This window comes from Rattus norvegicus, chromosome 6, assembly GCF_036323735.1.
Source record: "Rattus norvegicus strain BN/NHsdMcwi chromosome 6, GRCr8, whole genome shotgun sequence".
Classification (NCBI taxonomy): Eukaryota; Metazoa; Chordata; class Mammalia; order Rodentia; family Muridae; genus Rattus; species Rattus norvegicus.
In genome coordinates this window covers 68,246,169-68,266,711 of record NC_086024.1, presented here as the reverse complement: position 1 = coordinate 68,266,711, position 20,543 = coordinate 68,246,169, and the positions used below count along the sequence as shown (strand labels likewise).

Genomic DNA, 20,543 nt, shown 5'->3' with positions numbered 1-20,543 from the left:
ATATTATGATTATGATTATGATTACATGCAGTCACATAATCTCAGAAAGAAAAACGCATACCCTCTCTCATCTGTGGAATAGCCAATAATATATGTTTGTGTACAAATACAAATGTGGGTACTGCATAATGTATAGACAAACAAGAAAGGTTGAATATTAGGCCATGAGAAAGGTCTGAATTCAAATAATGTACATGAGTTATGAAAGGCTATGTAAAGCTAATTGTTTTCTCTAGTCCTAACTATGTTGTGGATTATTTGAGGTTAGTGATTGATAAGTACATAAAAAATATTGGATAAGAAAATATAAAATCTACTGTGATGTTTCATAGCTTCCAGTCAAATGACCAGTTCTAATAGTATAGAAGTTCATTGAGGTGTAAAGACTGGTTAATTTCAGTGTGTGCTTTTTTTTAATTTGGAAATTTTATTTAAAAATTAATTAAAATTAAAAAAGAATATAGGACTTCTGTGGGATTTTTAATCCATTTTCCTAAATCAATTAACTGATAAAGACAGGCAAAAATACACAATTAGAACTTAGCTTGCAGGAGGCCTGTCCTTGCTAATGGTCTATTGCTGTGAGAAAGCACCATGACCACAGCAACAGTTAAAAAAAGAAAGCAATAATTTTGAATCTTTTTATATTTGGAGGTTTAGTCCATTATCATCACTGAGAAAATCATGGTGGTATGCAGGCAAACATAATGCTGGAGAGGTAGCAAAGAGCTCTACATCTGGATTGGCAGGTTTCAGGAAGAAAGAGAGATGATTGGCCTGGCTTGAGCACTTGAAACCCCAAAGCCTAACTCCAGTGATACACTTCCTCCAGCAAGGCCACACCTTCTAATCCCTGTGAACTAGTGCCACCCACTAATAACCAGGCATTCAACTATAGAAGCCTATGAGGTTTCCTATTCAAACTACCACAGTGCCTATTGTGGTAAAAAGTATGATTTTAAAACTAGGCAACAATGCAAACACAATAAAAGTCATACTAGATAAACCTCACATAGACTAGAATTGGAAAAGTAGAATTCCAGTTGTGTTTCTGGTAAGAATGGGTGTTTCAAATGGGGAAAAGGAGAAATGAGCAGACGGTTGAGGCTGAATTTATGTTCATATGCAGGGTACGTTCCATTTTCTCCCAGGAGGCTCCCTCAAATTTCCTTCACCAGCCTTCTTGCCTGACGTCTTCACCACCTGAAGAGTCAAGTCCACGATTTTCACATCACTAAAACAAGCATAGGTAGTCTTCTTTCATAAAGAAATGTCCAGTCTTTTAACTGAAGACTTATAGCATTCTTAATTTACATATTATTGTGCCTCTGCTGTTCAAGTATTTTTTTTAGATAGAGCCAATCAAATTTATATTTGCTGATCTACTATACTTAATTTAAGATTTTTCTGTGTCGGTTCATGCATTCATGTGTTTGTCTTTTTTAAAAAAAAAAATGCATTTACAGCCATCCCATCAATACAATACACAACTCTAACTTACCTCAATGGTAATAAAAGTTAGTACATTCTGAAGCTAAATATGGGTGACCATGGACCACGAATATGGTTTTGGGATTTTCCCAAATACCATACTCCAACATGGCAACAGTTCTATGATATTTCAAAAATAGCACAGTAAAGAGAAACATAAATCATAGTACATTTAAAACACATTAACAGAAACATAAGCCAGTCCAGAACAGCAGGAGTATTCCAGCTATGAGACCCAGGTGCAACCTGACTGCTCGCTTTGCTCCACAGTTAGTAGAGGTTACTGTTTTCTTTGTGCAGTCCAAGTAGAGGAGGGTAATAAACAGCTATGTGAGCTAGCGACTGGCCCAGGATATTTAACTCTAGATTTGCAACACTATCTCCAAAATCATTGACGTTCTAATCAGCCTATGGCCAAGCAGGCATATCTTTTAGAAAATTGCAGCCACATTCCATTAATATGTTTGACAAAATAAGATATTGCATGAGTTAATCAATACAGGTAATAATATATAGGACTTATGGATACTGACGAATACTCTTTGAGACCTGTGGATGCTGATAGATAAACTATGAATCCGATGGGTGCTGGGATACTCTATTAGATTGTGCATACTGTTAGATTCTAAAGTAAAAGGAAGGTGCTGGAATTTCATTTTCTTTTGCATTTTGCATTCTGGTGAGTATACAGTTGATCGATCAATAAGTATACGTGCAATTTACACAATGATTGTAAGTCCTAAGCCAATGCAGAGCATAAGGAAGAAAGGCATGCCCGGAAGTAGCGTAGGTTTAATGGCTAGAGTTTCCTGTGTTGAAAAGGTAAAAAGCTATTGTGGCTTACACATTCTGATACAAAGAATATTCCCAGGCATTTGGGCAGTGTTAAGTTTCTCTCACTCTCTCACAGATATCTTATTGTAAGTAGAAATGTGAAAATAATTGATATTCTAAAGAATCATAACACTCAGGGCTATTATGGGCAAGAAAACATTACCGTTTATTTCATGTCTGCTGGGCAACATATAGGTGATTCCTTCTAGACATACACCATTTTTAAACAGGCTCAGATAGATTAACATATTTCACATAACCAAAAACTAAAGGATCTGTGAAAGAAACCCGGAAGTCATAGTCAAAATAAATGTTGCTTACACCAGGCAATTGCTGCTTCCTAGACATAGTGAAAGACTGTTTTCTTCTTTGTCTGCCTCCTGGAGCCTCACCTCTGAAGCACCCTGGATGTTTCTCTCAGTGTGTACCTGGCTACACAAGTTTTTGGAAAGCAACCATCTGAACCTGGACCAGATATTTCTCAGTACATAACTAGGAGGGGATGATAAGAAATCTTGCATGTTTTATTCTCTTGAAACAGGAGGTAGAGCCAGACTTCTGCCCCAGGTCTTATGGGGATACTTGAGACACCGTTAAAGGGGTTTCAACTGAAAGAAGAAAGGCAAATACCATACGTCTGGTCTATAGGAAAGCTGGGTAGTAAGAGTCCAAGATTACAGTTGAAAACAGTTACTTCTGGGCTAGAGCATGAGACTCCACCTCTCCAAATCCTGAATTTCTGTCATGTAAAAAGCACCACTCCTCCGAAGGCAGAGTCAAACACTGCACAAGTGGGAGAAAGAAAAGTAAAGGCAGATCACATATCCATTGGTAATGTCTTCCCCATAGGCAGTCTTTCTCTTCTGCTTGGCTGGTCTCTCACTGCATCAGGCTGTCACACATTTTCCTCAAGTTGATAATGACAGTGTATGAGCTGCAAAGAAGAATATGAGCAAAATGTATTTGCATCATGATATTAAACTATACTAAATAAATAAGCTAAGCAGGTAATCATTAATTACCTCCATAATCGAGCCAGAGTGTTGGAAGAAAGGAGGCCTTTGATAAGAGTATTTGTCTACAGTAGAAATGAACAGGAAATTGCAAAGAATCTTCTGCTCTGGGGGGCATCAGTTGATGACCATAGTCCATGCAGGCTCTATAAAGAGGTAGGAGAAGTTTTAAAAATGCTTCTCAGGTCAATGTCTGTTCCTCTAAAATCAGTCATTTCTGTTCCCACCAAGGTGGAAGTGGTGAAGATGGAGACAAAGAAATATTAGACAATGTTCTGAGGTACATGGGAAGCCTGCATCTGAAGGACTACAGGGTATATGCCATAGTATTTGCTCAGTAAAAGAATGAAGGATGAATAGGGCAACATGTGCCTGGCTAATTTCAGTAGTGTAGTCCATGCTAGTGCTTTCTGCAGTACAGCTCTTGATCTAAGACGGATGGTTCTTCTTCCCAGGACAAGTGGAAGAAGAACCTGACCCAAAATGCTTCTAGGCTGAAGTAAAGGATGAGGGGAGAGGCCTGACATGGTGAAAGACCAGCAATCAATTCAATCTTCAAGCATAATAAAAGGTTTGGTGGAAGGGGCAAGAGCTAGCCATGGGGAAAGAAGGACCTTGGCAACTTGAGGTAAAATCTCTTTCATTTGTTATCACGCCATCTGGTGTTGCACAAGGCTGCATTTCAAAGTCTCATTAGCAGGCCTCATTGTATCTAGACAGTGTGGCTACTGTTCAGCACATGATGGACAGGTCTCCATGAGCTTCACAGCCAGCCTCCGTGGAGGGATGCTTCTTTCCAGCTGAGTGTAGCATCCTGCTTCTAGATTCTGTTTTCTTTAGCAGATTTAAAATCTCACCAGGGATATCACCAGAATGTTGTTTCCAAAGACACAAAGACAACCCTTTTAAATATAACTTCTAAAGCTTCTCCCCAGTGACTTTGTAAAGTTATCAAATGGTACGTTTTGATATTTTTCATATTGCTAAGCAGTTGCCTATCAGTCAGTTTTACAACTTTATAAATACTGTACCACAGTATTATCATTACCCAACCTGTAAAGCTACAAATAATCTCCCTTCAAAGAGCAAAGATGGTACAGGAAGTAGTCGTTAGCCAGGCATTACAGGGACTGTGGAGGTTTACAGCTTACCCGGCAGACAGGCTCTACTGTGCTCTTCTATGCAGACCCCCAGAGGGAAAGAGTCCTGCTCAAAGTCTTCCCTGAAGACTCTTCCCTCCCTTCTTCCTTCTTCACTTATTTTATGCTCTTAAGAGAGCAGATGCTAGCCTCCTGAGATTTAGCACACTCTCAGGAGGATATCACTGCAGAACTAGACTCTTCTGTTATTTTTCCACTTTGCTGAATTTTCTGTACATAACTACAAACAGCAAAAGGATTTCTTGAATTCTAGCAAGTGCACTGGCTTTGAAATGAAAGACCTCGAAACCCTAGTCTCAAGTCAGATAATTCATTTTTTGTTGAGTATTATGGCCTGTTATTATTTATTTATCTTCTTCCCCTGGACCTTTCTTCTTATTAATTTTTATCCTTAGAACATTAACCAAAATCTGAGGCCTAAAATTGACTTTGGAAAGATATATTGGATAGGAAAAAACCAACCAAAATGTGGTTGGAATTCTATGAGGTTTGTACAGAAGACATAAAGCAAATGAATTTAATGTGGTCTTTAAAATGTGTCAAACATAAGTAAAAAAATATATTACACACTGCAAATGAGCATTTATTGTGTGCCCATATAATCAAGAACATAATTTTATTGAGCAATCACAACAAACCTGTGAGTATCGTGTTATTATTCCCAAATTATATGAGCAAAGGGACACTGAAATAATTTCTCCAAAGTCATTCAAATGGAAAATATCTCCGCCGGGATCCAAACCATGGGCTTATTGACTCCAAAGCCTGTATTCAATCACTGTACTAACTTGTCTCCTAAGCCAGATAAATACCAATATTCAAAAGCCACAGTTACAGATAGGCATTCCCTTCATTATTTGTGGCTTTATATATGATTTAACTCTCAAACTACCCTAAGAAGTGAGACATGACAAGTGTCCATTTAAGTGCTCGGCTTTCAATGCATTTGCTAGTTTATAAAGCACATGCTTCTCTATCTTTCATTTCCCGACAAAGAAACAATCTCAAACCTGATGGTGCATTACTTGGAAAAATTATAGACTCTCTTTGAAGATATATCCGAGAAGAGAAATCAAAAAGATATAAACTGTGAAAAACGATAAATTTATGAGTACCAAAAATACATAAAGTATTTGTATTAGTCAGGATTCTCTAGAGTAATAGAATGAATTTCTCTGTATATAATGATAGTGGATTAGAATGATTTACAGGATGTAGTCCACCTAATTCAGTAATGGCTAGCTATGAGCAAATGTCCAAGAATCCAGTAGTTGCTCACTCCATGGAGCTGGACGTCTCAGTTTTCAGTATTTGCTGGAGTCACAAAGAAGTAGGCTCATATCCCAGTGAAGTAATGGATGTGCTAGCAGGGTGAGGGTAAGTAGGCAAAGAGCAAAAGCTTCCGTCTCCTACATCTTGATGTATACTGCTAGCAGAAAGTGTAGCCCTCATTAAAGGTTCTGTCTCTAGAACCAACACAAAGAACCTGCCTCAAAATCTGAATTAAAGGCCTGTGCCTTTCTGCCTCAAGGTGTGGATCAAAGGTTTGTGTCTTTCTATCTTAAGACTAGAAGTTAATTCACCTACTTGAAACCAGAACAAAACCCCTCACAGCTGTGCCCTCCAATTTTGGATTATAGATCATCCCAAATATAGTCAAGTTGACAACCAATAATAGCCATCACAGTGTTTAAGAGTGTAGTTATTTGATTATGTTTGTCTTCAAACAGTGGATTGTAGTTGTGCCCAATCTGAACCCTAACTCCTTACTCCCTCTTTGCTTTATCTCACCAATTGGCAAAAGTGCTTCTTTCCTCTTTCTGTAAGATATCTTCATCCAGTCCATTGGTACAATACTGAAATATTTCCAGAATGCAGTGTTACCTTACAACCTTTCTATTACTAACCTAAACAGAGCCATAATCAATTCAGGAGTGCATAGCTAACTTACAGGTCCCAGCATTGCCTTGCTGCCCAACAGCAGCCACAGTGAGTCTCTAGAATGTATGGACTCTGCGCTGCCTGTCTTCACATGGCTTCTTCCTCTGTTGCCCCACATTGCTCCAGTGTCACTTTTCTGATGAAACTTGGTTGCCACATTGCTGTGTTCATTTGTATTTTTCACACTGCTTAGCACATCTTAAAATATGAGTGATATATACATATTTATTGTATTTTCTCTGAATCTTTCTTCTTGCATAGAAAATAAGTTTCTTCCATAATGGCAAAACTTTTGTGTGCTTTGTTCACTGATGCATTTCCAATATCAGTAATAGTTTCTGACAAATAGTTTCTGAATAATAATATATGTTCTGAATAAATGAATGTTTAGATAAAAGCCTCTCTCCTATCAAATCAGTCACAGCTGAAAACAAAGTCAGTGAACTAGATATGCATACTGAAGTACACAGAAAAAAATAAGAATTAGAAATCATAGGAAAAGCAGTAAAAGATGACTACAAACAATGAAGTGGTGCCGTAGGGGCACTATTGTAGTTCTAGCTACACAGGAAGAAAAACCCATCAGGTATGGGATTTAAGGATTTTTTCAGCGTTATTTTTTTTCAAAAATAATGCAAACTCTCAAGCTATAGGCAGATTCAAAATAGACACAGAACTCAAACATATACACATTTCTTCTCAGCCTTTTGGATGAGACCCAGTAAAGCACCATGAATAAAACAAACAGAACACTTAAGCGCACTGTGGGTACACACAAATCAGAGGACAGTCTTCAATCTGTCTGACATTTACTACAGTGACAGGCTGCCTCCTCTTTGATTTGACTTTTTTTCTGCCTGTCCTCCACTATAGGTAAGATGCAAGCTAAAAGCAAAAACCTTGAAGTTTATTACTGTATAAAATCCAACTCCAAAAATATTAAGTACTTGTAAATAACATTTCTCATTTTATTAACATAAAATGGAGGTGCTGTTTTTTTTAGGTAAATAAAGGCCATCATTCATTTTAAGCAATCCACTGGTCTATATAAGAAAGCAATGTTCTCCTTGCTCTGGCAATCATCCTATGAAACTCTATAGAGACAATGGTACCAGCATAGAGAGCTTCCATTTAGAGATCACCCTGAGCAAGACAATAGGGAGAAGTTACCCAAGCTGTCTCTCAATATCAATGGGAAAAAAAAAGAGGAGGCACTTTAATGAAAAGTCCCTATATTTTTCTTGTGTAGATACCAATCTGAAATGTATCATAAAATAACAAAATTAGAAGAAATAGGGTGTCTCTAGCATATAACATTGAAAGGGAATAATAATTTAAAGACATTTTCTTAGATACTCAAGAAAAAGAAAAAAACATTCCATGTAATAATAACTAAACAAAGTGGTCTATTCCACATACTACTGAACTCTATATACAGTAGCTCAGCTAAGTGATGACAGAGAATTCATCTTGGCTTTTGCAGATGAGAAACTAATATAATCCCCTACATGTGTCTTATTGAACGTGGTTCACTTCTCTCTTGAATACGGATCAACTTCTTGGTGATCACAACATGGTAGCAAGAATGCCATTGTCACTGATAGTTGTCAGAAATCATTGCAAGTACTGCCACCCAGCCCTGGGCAAGCAATCTTGAAAAGGAGGTGGCAAGAGTGTTGGAAATTTAATGACAAGTCTGCTCTGTGCTCTAGAAAATCATTACAGAAATACTGAAAACATTTTCTCCAAATGATAAGGCTGTCATTTTAGTCAAAGCAATGTGGCATTATATTGGGAAGCCAGACAGAAGGCAGACAAAACCAGAGAGGGAAATTTATTCAAGGTCATGTAAGTGTCAAGGCTGAGAAAAGAATTAGGCAGGTTGCACTAAACTGTTCTCACAAGCAGATGATAGCTAGAAACAACCCAGCCAGGTCTCAGACCACATGCTCTGAGTCCCAAGTGTTATGTAAGAATAAACATGGATAGAGGTGAGAAAAAAGTGTGAGAAGAGGACTTCAGGACAAGAGAATCTACAATGGCACTAAAATAGTTTAAAGCCACAGGGCAATAAGGACATGTTTTTGTTTTGTTTTGTTTTGTTTTGCTTAGTATTTTTTGTTATTTACCAGATAGTGTGCTAAATTCTTTTAATGCAATATCTCATTCTGACAACAGAATAGAAGATGGATTCTGCTATTATCCTAGCTTTATAGGTGAGAATCCTAAAGTTGATTTACTTGCTCAGAGTTACTGCTGTCACTACTAATTTACCTTTGCTTAAAATCATACTTTTCTTTCTATGTATCAAGCCTTTGATTGGCCTGCGAGGATTGTAAGACGTTCCCTTCTCAACTCACTGTGTCATTCACCACCTTTTCTCAGAAAAATTTGTATAGCAAGGTATCAGCAGAGAAAGGTCTACCAAAAACCTAGACAAAATCAGCTTTGTGTGAATAAGATGGGTGCTATTATGAATAGATAATTTGGAAATAAACGTTTAAAGTATTTCTCTAGACTCGAGATCCATAGGACTGATTAAGACTAAAAAGTGCCATGTGTATAGGGACATTTTCCAAATGAGATTATTGGGAAATTAGGTTGTGACAGTTCCCTGGGGATGAACAAGGCAGGAATTATTGTTTCTTCAGTTAAGACAAGTGAACAGAGATCTTTAACTCGGATACTCTGAGATGCTGATGAACCTTTTCTATAGTTAATAGATGGGAAAGATGCCTCCATGTACTAAATAACTGCCAAGAGACTTTTGAAGTCATTTCTATGGGGACCTTCCTGTCGACAAGATATAGGTTGCATGCTCATGACTTCCAGCTAGAGATGCTGTTTGGAAAGGTTTCTGAAGAAAATGGGTCCACAGGGGAAGCCTTTGTGGTTTTATAGCTTAGAGTCACTTTCTATTCTCTCTGTCCTTCGTGGCTATGAATGCAATATGACCAGCCACTCTGTGACCTCCTGCTTCTGTCTCTGTGCCTTCCCCATCATGTTATACTACATCCCTCAAAAAGTAAGGCAGATTGGACTCTTCTTCAAGTTGCTCTGGTCAGGTAATTTTTCAGGTTTCAAATATGGGCAAAGTAACTAATAAGAAAATGTTAAATATTTTTGACAGTTATTGTGACTGAATATATATTTAGGTAACAATGAAGACAAACACTCATGAGCCATCTCACATGACTGTATGTTAATCATAGAGCTCTTCTGCATGCAACAAACTCTTTGCACACATTATGAAAACTTTCCACCATTCATCTACAAGGGAACAGGATTGTTCAAAGATGTGGAGTATATTCTACTTTTTTTTTATTTTGGGTAGAAATTACAGAGACTTGCCACAGTCAGACACTTACGTACTTAATAAGCAATTAAAAAGTTTAAAAAGAATGTTGAAAATGCATCAGAGTAAACATTTTATATTAATTTTTCTCTGAAATTTAACTGATACTATAGAAAATATTTTGTGAATAACTGCAGCCTTGATTATGAAGTGTCACAGGGAACTCCCATCCATTGCTCTGTGTGTACATATATTTACTAAGAAACAGCACTAGACATCAGCCTGACAGAAGCCATCGCTACAAAGAATACAGAGTTACTATTTACTGTACCTGAGAAATAACATTTAGAACCCAACAAATGGTTCATAAATTGAAACACAAAAATGTCTTGAAATGTTCTGGAAAATAAATGAGCTGCCTTCTCATTATTTTTCCTTCTTGCACATGGAGTGCAGACAGAAAACATATTTTCTCTTTTTATTATACTAGTAATGTTAGATTAAAGGGAGAGTAAAATACATGGGAGGTTTGAAAACATTACACCTTCCATAAAAGTTGTTTGGAACAGTCTGTTGGGGTTCTGAGCAAATAATATTTAGTAGCTGTTTCCTTAGATAGCAAATAGTTCATGGGAGAATGGCAGAGAGTGAGGCTGAAACATCCTTCCAAAAAGAATGTTCCTGAAGATCATTCTAATACTATCTGCATGGACATAGTTACAAAAAAATAAGAATGAAAGAAAGAAAATAAGAAAAAGAAAGCAAAATCCTATTTAAGTGATATGAAAAGGATAGGTAGAGGAATGTGTGCTCATGCTTCCCCATTTCTCAGGGACAAATCTATAGATTGATGCAGATTTAAGATTTTTATTGCTGTGAATTTCTTCTTTTGATACAAAAATTGAAATTAATACTATTGTTCTTTGTTAGGCACTGTACCCATACAATTCATTTAAGAATACAAGGCTTAGACCCAGTCTTCCTAATAGTTGCTTTACAAACTGCTTAAGATGATCAAGTAACAGAAGTTAAGGGCAGATATTAAAGTCATGATTATGTTAGATTCTGATTTAATTATAATAAAGTGTTTTCAGTTCACTCAAATAAGAATGGCTAAGAATAGTTAAGGTGTAATATTTCAGTGATACTTTACTTAGTCTTCAAAAGCATCAGAAATCCACAAAATGAAACACTTAATGTTATTTCATTATTAAAACTCACTTGACAATGAAATATGTCCCCTTCAAAGAAAAATTGAGCATCTTTACCTACAAGCAAGGTTGATTATCCTGTCAAGGTAGTCACTGGACAAAAATTATTTACATCATCTCCAGAAAATACTGTCCAAAAGGGACAAACAGGTGGGATAGTTGACTACTAGCTCTGCCAAGATAGGGTACACTGATCCTTTGTATTTCCTACTTCACGAAAGGTCTACCAGGTGGTTCTGTGCCAAAAGACTAAAGATAGATGCTCCAATGTTATGAGAAATTATGGGTTCTCCAGGTAGTCAGCTGTCTCTATAATTGTGTACTTATTGGAAGCTATGTTTGATGCTTCCTATATATTCAGGCAATATTTAATTCATTCTTGGATTTCTGATACGGTTGAAAAGTAGTTATAGCCTCACAATCATGCTCAAGTTATTTAACATTGAGAGAGAAGTTATAGAGTAGAGGACATGGTTTTCAAATTGTGTTACAGACTAAAATCTAAACACAATCCATGGATAGAGTCATAATTCTTTTTTTTTTTTCGGAGCTGGGAACCGAACCCAGGGCCTTGCGCTTGCTAGGCAAGCGCTCTACCACTGAGCTAAATCCCCAACCCTTTAGAGTCATAATTCTTTAAGTTAGGAATGGTGGTAGAGTACTTGTATTTAATTGACAAATATTATGGGCTGGATATTAATTACATATCATACAACAGTGAATAAAGTTATACCTTTGCATGCTAATGACAAAGTATAATGAAGAGGCCAGACACAGAAGTGGTGATGGAATTTCATAAATGCAAAGGGAAAATGAGACACAATCATTTGAGAATAGTGAGTAAATTAAGAGAAACATTAAGTAAAATGCAGAAACACTTTAAATATTTTGTAAACTGAAGATATAAATAAAAGCATAAGACACATGCCCGAAGGCATTGTCATTAGGGAGATAGGTGCAACATGATACTTAGAACACTTAATGGTTCTATAAACCTGTAAGCCAGATTTCTGTGCCAAAATCTACGTTTCTGAATTACTGATAACCCCAGGAGTTGCCTACATAAAAATACAGATGATTTATATTAAAAATATATAACTTTGCTCTTGCTCCTTGTTCTTTCCCTTTTCCCCTCTTCCCCTTTGTCTCTTCTCTCCCCATTCCTCTCCCAGCTTCTCTCCACATGCTCATGGCCAACCTTTACTCCTCTCCTCTTCTACTCTTCTTCTCTCATTAAACCTTTCCACATGGGAAAAAAGATATATATCTTCATTAATTTGTAAAATAATGTTCTTGGAATGATCAAAGAAAGCCAGAATGTCTTTGATTTCTTTATCATTTGGGTGTTATTATACAAGTGGAATCCATTTCCTCTATGAAGAAACCAGGAGAGCCAGCCATTTCATAAAAGCTTCAGTAGTAACTCCCACACAAAGTCCTCTCCAGATTTGTGTAGTGAATTGATAAAGTGGAGAAAACATGCCTACGTCAATTTTCAAAATTATGACAAAGTGTTACATGCAATGTTAATAAACAATCCACACTATTGCCGGCTAGGCACTGGCCAGCAGTCTCAGTCTGTTCCCAGCACTGTACTAAGTCCAAGGCAGCATGTTTTCCTTGCCAAGGCCTCTCCAGATCTCCAAGATGGCTCCCTCCTCCTCAACACTAGTTGTTGCCAAACCCACTCAGCACTACCAAATTTCCACACCTAGCTGGGGCACATTCTCACAAACCCACCCTCTGTCATGGTTACCAGCCACGAGATGGAAAACACCAGATACTCTTAGTTTAGAAACAACAGATAACACAATGGTTGGGCATGGAATCCAGCACCCTAAATTCACCGAATATTCTATGTTCAAAATCTTCCAGTGGCAGATCTTGGTGGACTGTGCCACCTCTGCCACCTGAACTAACACTCCCCGGTCTACATCTTGTTGTCTTGCTCCCACAGTCCTAAAGCAAATACCCACTCCTCCTGATTTCCCTCTTCTTCTCTAGGACCTGAAAAGTCTGCCTCCCTCTTGCCCACTGATTGGCTTCTTGTTCTCAATTAGGGGAAAATTCTGCTACAAGGCTCACAGGTTTAGCAGAGTAACAGTATCCAGTTGTTTCCTTACCCAGAAATAGAAAAATGGCATAGGAATATAGAAACCTATAGCTTTAGACCATCAGCTACCAAAGTCCCATGAGAAACATGATTTAAAAAATGGTTTTATGCTGCAGTTCCATGCTTTAGTCCAGATTCTCTGAAATGTTTATAGAATTTTTATCATTTCATCAGAATACCCAATTGGATGAATTACTAAAATACTGCAGTCCATCATGTATTTCTTTTACATATAAGAACCTCTTTGTTCCTTTTTTTAAAATTTACTTGCATAACATCTTAAAAGTTCACTTCTTAGTTATGAAGACTTGACACATCTTATCATTCATTTTCTCCTGATTCTAATCAGTGCGGCTTCAATGATCTAGCTGGCTAACAGAAAACATTAAAATTTATCTCAAAACTATCTCTTTACCTCTACTTCTGTCATTCTATTCTTTTAGCCTCAAGCTTCTACATAAAAGAGACTGCACATCCATTTTCTGTAGACAGGGTCTGAACACTATATCTGGAGGAAATGTAGAAGACTCTGATTTGGTCTCATTTTTATCTTGAACATTTTCTCTACCTGAAGAGAACCTGACTCATGTTCTAGCCTAGTTTCTTTATGGAGAGAAATACTAAGCAATGAAAGACTGAAAGAATGTAAAACATAAACACACACACACACACACACAGAATTTTAATGATTTGCTCAATATCACTTAAGATACTTCTGAACCCACATACAATTTTTGGGGTGCAGCGAACTTTATTGATGGTATTCGAGAGAGAAGGGAGGGCTCCCTAGGCCCCTCCTATTATTATGGGGTCTGGGATGGAATTGTGAGGGAGATGCTCAGTGTTGGGGGCTGAGTTGGGATGAGGACTCCTCAGCAACTGAGGGCCTCTCTCTTGCTCTCTTGCTGGGCTGGGTAGTCCAGGGTTTCTTACTCCTTGGAGGCCATGTAGGCCATGCAGTCCACCACCCTGTTGCTGTAGCCATATTTATTGTCATACCAGGAAATGAGCTTTACAAAGTTGTCATTGAGAGCAATGCCAGCCCCAGCATTAAAGGTGAAAGAGTGGGAGTTGCTGTTGAAGTCACAGGGGAAAACCTGGTCCTCAGTGAAGCCCAGGATGCCCTTTAGTGGTCCCTCAGATGCCTGCTTCACCACCTTCTTGATGACATCATATTTGACAGGTTTCTCCAGGCAGTATGTCAGATCCACAATGGATACATTTGGGGAGGAACACAGAAGGCCATGCCAATGAGCTTCCCGTTCAGCTCTGGGATGACCTTGCTCACAGCTTTGGCAGCACCAGTGGATTCAGGGATGATGTTCTGGGCTGCCCCATAGCCATCATGCCACAGCTTTCCAGAGGGGCCATCCACAGTCTTCTGAGTGGCAGTGATGGCATGAACTGTGGTCATGAGCCCTTCCACGATGCCAAAGTTGTCATGGATGCCTTGGCCAGTGGGGCTAAGCAGTGGGTGGTGCAGGATGAATTGCTAACAATCTTGAGGGAATTGTCATATTTCTCGTGGTTCACACCCATCACAAACATGGGGGCATCAGCTGAAGGGGTGGAGATGATGACCCTCTGGCCCTACCCTTCAAATGAGCCCCAGCCTTCTCCATGGTGGTGAAGACGCCAGTAGACTCCATGACATACTCAATACCAGAGTCACCCCATTTTATGTTAGCAGGATCTCGCTCCTGGAAGATGGTGATGGGCTTCCCTTTGATGACAAGCTTCCCATTCTCAGCCTTGACTGTGCCATTGAACTTGCATGGGTAGAGTCATACTGGAACATGTAGACTATGTAGTTGAGGTCAATGAAAGGGTCGTTGATGGCAACAATCTCCACTTTGCCAAGATTCAGAAGAGAAGGCAGCCCAGGTAACCAGGTGCCCAATACAGCCAAGTCCGTTCACACCGACCTTCACCATCTTGTCTATGAGACTGCACGAGAAGATGCGGCTGTCTCTGGAACAGGGAGGAGCAGAGAGTCCATAAATATTTTTTAATTTTTATTATTAAAGGATTATTTGTGTTAAGTATTTAGCAGAAGCTTCATACTTTCATTTATTTAGTATTGAAAGTAGAACTTTATAAGAGTATTTTTAAGAGTGGAAGATATTGAACCATTTAGTGTAAGTTACTTTAATAGAATATACTGCCTTGTTAAATTATGAAACAGCTGAGTATTTTATTTTTGAAATATGTATGAAACAAGTACAGCTTACAGAATTATGTATATCAATAATAATTGAAAATCAGGGTAGAGGGGAAAATCCTCTTGGAGATGGGAGGAGGAGGAAAGGGATAAGGAACTGGGAGGGGACAATAGCTGACTGCAAAAATAATAAAAGTAATAAAAAATAATATTTAACTGGAGCCTTTACTACTAGCCACTATACAGTGTCTTATCTACCAAATAATAAATAGACAAATGGACAGATAAACTTATGATGAGTGAATTATAAATTAACTGAAATAAATTTTTTAATTAAGCTACCAAGAGCTTGAAGACATTATAATATATAAATGTTGGATTTTGCCATCAAAGCTAGATTAGACTACTATTCAAAATATTTCTAGTTATATAACTCTACTGAATTAAGTGGAAAAATTAATCAATTAAAAGACTTTAAAATGTTTTGCTACTTTTAGCTCAGTCTGCGTAATACACTGGGATGAACATAAACACACTCAAATTTAAAATGCTGAAATCCTTGTAAAGGAAAACTTTTCTTTACTTGTGTTTATAAATTTTCTAAATATAGTTTTATTTAAATGTAGACTTAGAAGCTATTTGTTGTCTAATTTCATTTGGGCAAGAAAAACAATGGCAGGAACTATGTGTCCCCAACATCAGGTAATTCAAAAGGTCAAAGGTGCGCTCATTCAGTTTTCAAGCACCAGTGCTTGAAGTACCAGCCAATTTCATAACTCGGGAGATATACAGAGCTCAGAGTCATGAATGACATAAATCTGTCATTACACTTTGATTATTAAACTTCACTGCAAAGCTCTGGACCCCTTTCTGAAAAGTTCATTTCACCATGTGGTATTCATTTCACCATGTTCTCTCAAATACAATGACTTCATGAAATTCATAGGCAAATGGAATGAACTAGAAAATATTGGCACCCAAATCCCGTGGGGAAGAGAGTGAACCACCCAGGACTACAGACATCCCGAGGCCGCAGGACAGACTGGCACCTCTGCACACCTCAGCCCACATCCCTGGTCCAAGGGGAAACTGCACAAAGTCTCTGGACAGAGGGATATAGAAACAGACTGTCACCGGTACCCGCGATTCTGGTCTGTGCCCAGGACCAAACTGATCGGGCCAAACAGCTCCCTGCACACAAATCCCGTGGGGGAGAGAACTGGAACCTCAGAAGTGTGAATACTCCTGAGAAGTCAGAGGAGAACACTCTCTGCCCACAGTCCAGACCCAAGAGGAAATCACATGTGCCAATTGTGCCTTTGGGGTTCAAGTACCTACACAAACAACCAGGGGCAGGAGCCTTTGATTCCTGCCCACACCTAGAGCTAGAAGACAGTCTTTAGGAGCACCGCCACAGATGAGAGCAGAGCACCTATTTTCAGGAAAGGCTGAAAGAAAACAGGAAAACAGTTCTACAGGAGTGCTGACACAGAAGGCCAAATCAGTCCCAGAAACAGCAAGCCGAGCAAACAACAGAGAAAACCCAATGGCTACAGGCAAGCAAGGAACCTAATCAACAGAAACCAAGACTACTTGGCATCATCAGAGCCCAGTACTCCCACCAAAGAAAATACTGGATATCCAAACACACCAGAAAAGCAAGATTTAGATTTGAAATCACATTTTTTGGATAATGATGGAGGACTTTAAGAAAGACATAAAGAAATGCAGAAAAACACAAGTAAACAAGTAGAAGCCCTTAGAGAGGAAACACAAAAATCCCTGAAAGAATTACAGGAAAACACAATGAAACAGGTGAATGAATTGAAAATGGAAATAGAAAGAATAAAGAAAGCACAAAGGGAGACAACCCTGGAGATAGAAAACCAAAGAAAGAGACAAGGAGCCTTAGATACAAGCATCACCAACAGAATACAAGAGATAAAAGAGAGAATCTCAGGGGCAGAAGATCCCATCGAAAATATTGACAAAACTGTCAAAAATAATATAAAATGGAAAAACTCCTAGTCCAAAACATATAAGAAATCCAGGACACAATGGGAAGATCAAACCTAAGGATAAAAGGTATAGAAGGGAGTGAAGACTCCCAATTTAAAATGGCCAGTAAATATATTCAAAAAAAATATAGAAGAAAACTTCCCTAACCTAAGGAAAGAGATGCCCATAAACATACAAAAAGCCTACAGAACTCCAAATAGATTGAACCAGAAGAGAAATCCCTTCCATTACATAATAGTTAAAACTCCAAATGCACAAAACAAAGAATATTAAAAGCAGTAAAGGAAAAAAATCAAGTGACATATAAAAGCAGACCTATAAGAATTACACCAGACTTCTCACCAGAGACTATGAAAGCTAGAAGATCCTGGACAGATGTCATACAGACCCTAACAGCCCAAGTTACTGGATCCAGCAAAAGTTTCAATTAACTTAGATGGAGAAACCAAGATATTCCATGACAAAACCAAATTTACACAATATTTTCCTACAAATCCAGCCCTACAAAGGATAATAGATGGAAAACTTCAACACAAGAAGAGAAACTCCACCATACAGAAAACAAGAATATAATTTGCTTGCAATGAAACCAAAAGAGAGACAAACAAACATAATTCCACCTGTAACAATGAAAATAACAGGAAGTGACAATCACTATTCCTTAATATCTCTCAACATCAACAGACTCAATTCCCCAATAAAAAGACATAGACTAACAGACTGGAAAAGTAAAGAAGACACAGCATTTTGCTGCATGCAGGAAACAAACCTCAGAGATAAACACAGACACTACCTCAGAATAAATGGCTGGAAAACAACTTTCCAAGGAAATAGCCTGAAAAAGAAAGCTGGAGTTGCCATTCTAATATCAAATAAAATTGACTTTCAACCAAAAGACATTAAAAAAGATAAGGAAGGACACTTCATATTCATCAAAAGAAAAATGCACCAAGATAACTCTCAATCCTAAATATCTATGCTACAAATGCAAGGTCATCTACATTCATAAAAGAAACCTTACTAAAGCTCAAAACACACATTGGACTTCACACGATAAAATTATGAGATTTCAACACCCCACTCTCATCACTGGACAGATCATGAAAACAGAAATTAAACAGAGATGTAGAGAAACCAACAGAAGTTATGAACCAAATTGATTTAATAGATATTTATAGAACATTCCATCTTAAACAAAAGGATATACCTTCTTCTCAGCACCTCATGGAACCTTCTCCAAAATTGCCCATATAATCGGTCACAAAACAAGCCTCAATAGATATAGGAAGATAGAAATAATCCCATGCAGCCTATCAGACCGCCACACACTAAGACTGGTCTTCAATAACAACAATAATGACAGAAAGCCCACATATACATGGAAGTTCAACAGTGCTCTACTTAATGACAACTTGGTCAAGGAAGAAATAAAGAAATCAAAGACTTCTTAGAATTTAATGAAAATGAAGATACAACATACCCAAACTTATGCGACACAATGAAAGCGATACTCAGAGGAAAACTCATAGCTCTGAGTGCCTGCAAAAAGAAACAGGAGAGAGCATATATCAGGAGCTTGACAGCACAACTAAAAGCTTTACAACAAAAAGAAATAAATAAACACAAGAGGAGTAGAAGGCAGGAAATAATAAAGCTCAGAGCTGAAATCAACCAAGTAGAAACAAAAAGGACTATACACAGAATCAACAGAACCAAAAGCTGGTACTTTGAGAAAATCAACAAGATAGATAAAGCCTTAGCCAGACTAAACAGAGGACACAGAGAGTGTATCCAAATTAACAAAATCAGAAATGAAAAAAGGAGATATAACAACAGAATCTGAAGAAATTCAAAAAATCATCAGATCCTACTACAAAAGCCTATATTCAACAAAACTGGTAAATTTAGAGGAAATGGACAATTGTCTAGACAGATACCAGGTACCAAAGTTAAATCAGAAACAAATAAACCATCTAAACAACCCCATAACTCCTAAAGAAATAGAAGCAGTTATTAAAAGTCTCCCAAACAAAAAGAGCCCAGGTCCAGATGGGTTCATTGCAGAATTCTATCAGATCTTTGTAGAAGACCTCATACCAATACTGTCCAAACTATTCCACAAAATAGAAACAGATAGAGCACTACCAAATTACTTCTATGAAGCCATAATTATTCTTATACCAAAACCACACAAAGACCCAACAAAGAAAGAGAACTTCAGACCAATTTCCCTTATGAATATTGACACAAAAATACTCAATAAAATTCTTGCAAACCAAATCCAAGAACACATCAAAACAATTATCCATCATGATCAAGTACGCTTCATCCCAAGGGATGCAGGGATGGTTTAATATACGAAAATCCATCAATATAATCCACTATATAAACAAACTCAAAGATAAGAAACACATGGTCATTTCATTAGATGCTGAGAGAGCATTTGACAAAATTTAACACCTCTTCATGATAAAAGTCCTGGAAAGATCAGGAATTCAAGGCCCATATCTAAACATAGTAAAAGCAATATACAGCAAACCAGTAGTTAACATCAAACTAAATGGAGAGAAATTTGAAACAACCCCACTAAAATCAGGGACTAGACAGGGCTGCCCACTCTCTTCCTACTTGTTCAATATAGTACTCGAAGTCCTAGCCAGAGCAATCAGACAGTGAAAGGAGGTCAAAGGGATAAAATTGGAAGGGAAGAAATCAAAATATCATTATTTGCAGATAATTTGATAGTGTACTTAAGTGATCCCAAAAGTTCCACCAGAGAACTCCTTAACCTGATAAACAACTTCAGCAAAGTGGCTGGGTATAAAATTAACTCAAACGACTCAGTAGCCTTCCTCTACTCAAAGGATAAACAGGCTGAGAAATAAATTAAGGAAATGACTCCCTTCACAATAGTCCCAAATAACATAAAATATCTTGGTGTGACTTTACACTTGATCTTAGCCAAAAGGCCGAGAAGCGATTTGGTGTGACTTTAACCAAACAAGTGAATGATCTGTATGAAAAGAACTTCAAATCTCTGAAGAAAGAAATAGAGGAATATCTCAGAAGATGGGAAGATCTTCCATGCTCATGGATTGGCAGGATTCATATAGTAAAGATGGCCATTTTGCCAAAAGCAATCTAGAGATTCAATGCAATCCCCATCAAAATTCCTACTCAATTCTTTGTAGAGATAGAAAGAGCAATTTGCAAACTCCTTTGGAATAACAAAAAACCCAGGAGCAGCGAAAACTATACACAACAATAAAAGAACTTTTGGGGGAATCACCATCCCTGACTTCAAG

General features: G+C 37.7%; 2 pseudogenes; both read right to left on the bottom strand.

The window, feature by feature from the left end:
* Positions 1-11,481: 11,481 nt before the first annotated feature.
* On the bottom strand, positions 11,482-14,770 carry LOC134479123 (glyceraldehyde-3-phosphate dehydrogenase-like; annotated as a pseudogene).
* A 5,310-nt stretch (positions 14,771-20,080) lies between these two features.
* Positions 20,081-20,219, bottom strand: LOC120093491 (U2 spliceosomal RNA; annotated as a pseudogene).
* Between the last annotated feature and the right edge of the window lie 324 nt (positions 20,220-20,543).